The 6,969-nt window shown below is 40.5% G+C and overlaps 1 long non-coding RNA gene across 1 annotated transcript; it reads right to left on the reverse strand.

The window, feature by feature from the left end:
• Nucleotides 1–2,492: 2,492 nt before the first annotated feature.
• On the reverse strand, nucleotides 2,493–4,174 carry LOC140344837 (uncharacterized). The gene is made up of 3 exons (XR_011923682.1): nucleotides 4,076–4,174; nucleotides 3,131–3,172; nucleotides 2,493–2,665 (listed from the first exon to the last, which is right to left on the reverse strand). It is a non-coding gene; the product is annotated as an uncharacterized lncRNA (long non-coding RNA).
• Nucleotides 4,175–6,969: the final 2,795 nt, after the last annotated feature.

The following is a 6,969-nucleotide window of genomic DNA, read 5'->3' on the forward strand; positions in this document are numbered from 1 at the left end:
TGTTTTTGTTCCAGTATTTCACCTCTATTGCTAGGCAATTTTTGATGTTGAAAAAAAACCTGCAATTTTCATGGGGTGCACTTAATTTTTCATGTGGCTGTACGTTTGAATAATGTGGCGTGGTGTAAAGTTTATTTTAAAATCTCTTTTTAAATTTTGAATTCTTTTTTGTATATATGGTGGGATTTATATCATAGGAGGGCAGAACAACATGAAATACAAAACTGATCCCATAGTTCCTGATTGTAATTAGCTGTAAAGGATCAGCTTGTATGCTGAAAAATCACAAACACCAATGACAGAAACTGTCTATGTGTGCCTAACGGTAGCTGCAATGCCAGTTTTGCCTGTTTCACCCTTCTGTGGCTGAATCTCTAATGTATAGTACAATAAGGAAGTTGCATCATCTCATTGGCCTCCAAAAGCTTCTGAATCCCTTTTCCACAATTTTAAACTTTTGGTTTAGAGGTTCTGAAATTCAGAGGATTATACATTTGTTACAGAGCTTCTAAGGTCTGAATGTGTCTCTGGGTTTTAATTCCTCTATCCAAAACTAAGCGATTAAAATAATAGGGGTTTAGACTCAATTTTTTTCTGTGGCCACAAGCAACCCCTTTAGTTTTCTCTCTTTTTTGGATGTGGACATTTGTACAAATAATTTGGTCACTGGAATGGTTCATTATCACTCAGGGATTTGTATCTACATAGCTGTATATCAGGTGACTTCTTGTGCCTAGACACTTCTGTTCTGTATCCTAACGGTTGTATATCTGTAGTGTAAGATCATCTCAGGCACTCTATTGGTGTCACCAGATTTGGAGAAAGATTTGGTGGTGGTGTCCCCACTGTGTACCTCACTGATCTTTTTGCTGGAGGGTAAGCTGTACCTAAGAATCTGCAGTATAAGCATCCCCCTGCTTTTCCTACTCCATTTTGTGATCTGAGCTTCCTCCTCCTCTATTATCTATTCTCCTATTACCTCACCATAGCTGCCCCCAACAGTGTCACAGTAGGTGAAAAGTAAGTACTGGGGAAAAGACATAGAAGCGATTTGGGGTTATTCCTCTCCAACATGCAAAATACATGTGAAGGCCAATGTGCAATTTTAAAATGCAAGAACATAAATGTCAGTCACTACAACCACAGATGTTCCCATTAATACCACTCACTCTCTGCACCGTGCCTCGTTCATTCGGGTCATCTCTATTTTGGCACTTTGTCCGGTTTGGATGTCAAACATCATGACATTAGTTAGAGCAGAAATCTTCAATTCCACAAGTCCTCAAAGACCACATAAAAACAGATTTGAGTATAAACAGAGTCATACTGAGAGCTCTCTTTGAGGTCTACCTTTAAAAGGATGACAACTTTTCCAGTTCTCAGTGATCCAGGGAGGTGGTCACCCACATGAATTATAGACAGCTATGCTTACATCCTCTTTGCTGCATTCAGTGCTAGTTGCTCGTCCATTGTTATCTGCTTTGACCATTAACCAGTCAGGACTTGCTCTTTCTGTTACTTTTGCTGGTCAGCACTCTATATGCTTTGCTGTACATTTTTCATTGTCCTAACCAGGGATGAGCGAGCAAATTTATTAAATTTGGTCTCGTGGTGAATTGGGCCGTTCTTGCTTACCAAACAAGTAGGCGAGAAAGGCCTTTGTAAATTTGGCTGGCAAGACTGAATTTTAGGGGCTTGCAAGACCAACCAGGGGAGCGGAGCTGTCAGCTCTTGCGGCCCTTTACTAGTTGTATGTGTTCTTGGCAGCCCTGTAGTATGTGTTCCTGGAAAGAGTTTCATCATCCAGGAACACAGAGCATGTCTCGCTGGCTGTTCATGAATGAATGCAGCGTGGGAAAAATACTCTGTTTTTTCCCACGGCCGTGTTCATTCATAAAAGCAAGCTGCGTGACTTGAAGTTCCAAAAATTTCCTCGAAGTTCGGATGGGTCTGCGAAATTTTGCGAAACCATCGGAAATCCAGGAAATCACTATAGGAGGATTACCACGGCTGCATTTATGAATGGAGCCGTGAAAATCCTCCTCTCAGTGAAAGATCCCGGGGCACTACAGATCAGAAGGAGGGCTTGCCCTCTTTCTGACCTGTAGTGCCCAGGGATCACTCACTGACAGGAGGTTTCCCACGGCTGTATTTATGAATGCAGTCGTGGTAATCCTTCTATAGTGATTTCCTGCATTGCCGATGGTTTAGCGAAATTTCGTCTAAATTTTGCGGATCTATCGGAACTTCAAGGAAATTTAACCAAAGCTTTCTATATGTTATGTTGTATGTTACATACTGTGATATCTTTAATTGCTACTGGATAGAGGTGCCAAAATGGATCAGTGTTTTATCCTGAAGAAGTCACAAATTTTATGCACCATAATATTTTTTAATCAGAAATGATTGTATGAATCTTCCGTTCAAAGGCAACAAAGGAAAACAAAGGCAACTCCCCCATCCCTTCCAGATACCAGACTGGGCACTGAGAATTATAGTGATATGAGATTTATTCATTGGGAAACACAGTCAGGTGAATGAAATTTATGTAATAAACATTTGTGCACATTGTGGCAGGAGAATGCAGAATGTGGCACAATGAATACTTTGCAGGATGTTGTGATGATCTGCAGGAATCACAAACGAATTGAAGGTAGGTTCCTGTCTAAAAGAAAATAAAAAGTTTTTCAATTAATTGTTCTTAACACAAAGTGGCACCACCTAATATAAAAATTTCCTGGGGGATCGTCAAACAAAGTCAACTGTCTTCCTAATTCACCTTGAACTATCTAACGCCAATAAAAAAAGGTTTTTTACTTTTCAGCAGAATATTCAAAGAAACTGTGATTAATGTGAAACTGATCAAGAAGGGCAGAGGGTGTCCCATACTGGTCATACCCTAAAATGGGGAATGTTGATGAGATGTTTTAAATGAGAGAGATTCAGATAGATAGATACAGATACAAAAGATAGATAGTTGATACAATAAAAACAATATAATAAATATGATTCCTGGCCCAGAATATCCCCATAGTTTGATGAATATCACCATCCCCCCCGGGCCTGTTAAATACAGAATAGCTAAGCAGGTTATGAGGGGCTTGTAGTATATGTAGGATTGTTCACTTACCTCACTGGCACTCACTCAGGTAGCATACTGTGTTTCGTTCCTCTGCAAAGACACAATGGGACGTCACACAGATGAAACAATGAAACAGAGAAAAATAAGAAAATATAATTGTCTCTTTAAATGTTTAAAGCTGCTATTTTTTCACTTAATTTACCTATAAAGAAAAAAAGAAAACCTATTGTGTCCATAATAGTAAAGCAATGACGGGTTACAGATCATGTTAAAGGTAAAGTTTGTGTCCTAATATGTACAGCCGCTCCCATCCAAGAACAGTTTGATGCAGAAATGCTGTGTTGGTTATTTCCTTTATTCAGTTAGTTCTAGCACCGTCTGTCTCCTGCGAGCACATTGAGCTCTTGTCAATGTGTCCACTGTTCCACCAGCAAAGGTGCAGTTGGGGACACCTGTTTCTGAGTACCTCCTTGCTGGATAATGAAAGAAGCTCATCCAATATGGGCAGAGTTAATGTGTTCAATGCCAGAGGAGAAGGTAAGCACTGGAAAAGATTGTCACATGATCACACATTTGGACATGAATGGACCCTAAAAAGGTAGTCCGGAATGAAGAATACATTTTTTTCTTTTGTTTGGTGGTGTTACTTCCAGGGATTAACAACCCTTCCAGGGAATTGGTAGGGGTACCGTGTATTTCTGCACTAAATCTCCGGGGTGAGGGTGCAAGGGCCCTGGTGGGGGACTACAAGTGCCTGCTTCGATGCGTATTGCAAAAAAGGTCTACTGGAGATGGCATGCAGCCATCAGTGGAGTACATGTATACACATAGGGGCTGTAAAAAGGAGAAGGGTGGGGGGTCATAATGATTACTTATCATCTAATAGCAATTCCAGATAAATATTGATTTCCACAATCCCCAGTCTTGTCTACAATACTTTGTATGGGTTCACTTCAGCATAAAGTAGCCTAATGTATAATGGGGATACATTACCAGGCATGTAGTAGTCAAAGATCTTAACAAAAGCTGGTTTCAGCCCAGTCACTTTAACTGAGCGCTTGAAGATGATCTCCAGAGTCTGGTGTTCAGTTGTGACCTAATCAGAGATGACAAAGTTAACACCAACATCATCCATGGCTCTGTACAAAGTGGGGGTAAACCAGAACTATGCAACAACACAATATGCCAAGACAAGAATCAATAAGAATGAAAACTCTTAAGACCTTACAAAATGCTGGAGCGGAGACAGATATATGGAGGGTGTGGTGGGGGGATATATATCCCAAGATGCACACAGCATTGACATTATTAGACATAGCAAATGCAGCTTTTTTTACTTCTGGGGGGGAATGATAACGCTGGACCACCTGTACAATAGCAACACAACATAAGCATACAATCCCAAACGGTAATCATTTCATATAAAAATTCATATTTACTTAAAGAAGGAGATAGAAATAATGATAAGTAGCAATTATCTGGTTACCTGTATTAAAAAAAGTTTTAGGGAAAATCATGTCTACTAGAATTGATCTTTTTTTACCTATATGTAAATAACTCCCCCATGTGTCTGTTTCCTGTGCCTAGGAACCCTTTTTCTGCATCCTAACAGCTGTAAATCAGGTGAATTCCTGTGCCTAGGCACTCCTGTTCTGTGTGCTCATAGCTGTATATCAGATGAATTCCTTTGCCTAGGCACTCCTGTTGTGTGTGCTCATAGCTGTATATCAGGTGAATTCCTTTGCTTAGGCACTCCTGTTGTGTGTGCTCATAGCTATATATCAGGTGAATTCCTTTGCCTAGGCACCCCTGTTCTGTATGCTCAGAGCTATATATCAGGTAAATTCCTTTGCCTAGGCACTCAGTTCTGTGTCCTCATACTTCTAGATCAGGCTCTGCTAAGATGGCTGGCAGAAAACTTAGCACAGATTGATTGGACTCCGGCCTACCTATCGCCATTATAAGCCACACACTGGCAAGATCCTCCCCCCTCCAAAAAAAAAACCCAAATAATGCCAACATAGACTGCAGCTTTGCTCACCTGCATAAAGACGGTGCCGACCCCTGATGCTGTCACCAAGAACTCTCCGGGCACCTCTGGCAATGTCACCCGCTGCAGCAGGAGCTTGTGGCACTCGGCTGCCTCGCCCCGGGGCGGGACATAGTTAGTTTGAATTCCCTGTGGCCAATCGGCCGCAGGGGATTCAGTTAGTCTCCTATCAGACGGCGCCAGGTGGCGCAAGGCCATTGGTCACTCTGGCCATTTAAGGAGAGCCTGTCCTGTACACCATTGCCCACTATAGCCTCTGTTAGCACAGTGTGCTTGGGTGCGTCCTTGTGTTGGTTTAAAGTTTATCTGCTTGTCATCTCCATAGTGACCTGGTCTGAATCTGACTCTGCTTGAACTCTGCCAGCCCTGACCTCGGATTGTTAATGACCATTCTGCCTGCTGCCTGCCCTGACCTCGGATTGTTCGTGACCTGTATTTGCCTTACCCTCTTGTACTTCGCTTGTGTGGACTTAACCCTTGCTGTGCTTTATGACTTTAAATAAAGCCTGATTAAAGGATATCTGGAGTTTGTGGTTTCTGTGCCCATGTGCATTACACTAACCCTCTCTATTGGCCCAGCCTTCTATACCAATTTGAATACACTAGTGACCTTGGACTTAAAGTTCCTAGAGATCAAGGTTCCAGTGGTCTCTTGATGATAGACTTCTAAAGAAGGAGAACTAAGAAGAATCCTTTGTATCCTTTGACCCTCAGCCAGGTGGTCAACACATCAATCTTAGTTCCTCAAGGTCCATTATTCTTCTTCACAAGCTCTTGTTCAGGAGGACTCTCAAGACTGGAGGCTTCTGTTGTATACAACTTTCCAGGCATTCCTAGTCCTAGTGGAAGGTTCTCCTGGCTTAAAGTGATTTATCACATTCCCAACTTACATAACCAAGTCCAGAATCCTCATCTACAGACTGAAATATTCATTTCAAACTATTACTCATTAAGCATCTCTTGGCTTATAAGAAAAATAGTGGATGAGAACCCAAAGGGAACCTTACTCTATATAGTTGATGGTTGCCAAGCCTGTATGTAGTATATACTGTATCATTCACAGGACCCAAAAAAGGGTCCACATTGTGCTAATATTTTCTCACCACTTATAGCTCTTTGCCTTAACCATTTAGATATTGTTTTACTTATATCCTTGCTTCTATTAGGTTACCACAAGTATATAACTGATCACAGGAAAATTCATCATACTCCCAACCATACCATATTCATACGTGTAGTTTAATATCCACTTTCCTCTTACTTATAACCATCCTAAAAACTAGCAATGAACTACTACCAACTAAGTTGAATTTTCTTTCCAACTTTTATTGTACTATAACCATTTCCTGTATAACACACCTATACAGATATCTCTATGGATATATTTTCATCCACACATTATCTAATCACCTACAATTTTTTTCTTTTTTCACAAAAATCTAGCCATGATCACATTTATATATGTTCCTGTGCTAACTATACATATACTAGCAGTGTCATTTATATGAATAAAATGTATTTGATTTGCTGATAATGAATGAATCTACTCAAACTGAATTGCATATGTCCTTCTTTATATTTTGTCAATCAGCATAAGTCACTATAAATCCCCGGGGGAAGCCAAATGGCAAAACGCGTTGGGTAAAAGAAACAATCTTATGACCATGACATTATCTGATCACTATGCTATGACCTGTTGACAAGTAAATCATTTTATTGTTGCCACAAAAAGTAATCTTTTGCTCTTCCTCTTTGCATGATATATACTTCTTGGCTTATGGTAGAAACTACTCAAGCTTAGACACCCTAACTAATGAAGAAACACTTAGGATAACTG

Source organism: Pyxicephalus adspersus, unplaced genomic scaffold, assembly GCF_032062135.1.
Source record: "Pyxicephalus adspersus unplaced genomic scaffold, UCB_Pads_2.0 Sca66, whole genome shotgun sequence".
NCBI lineage: Eukaryota > Metazoa > Chordata > Amphibia > Anura > Pyxicephalidae > Pyxicephalus > Pyxicephalus adspersus.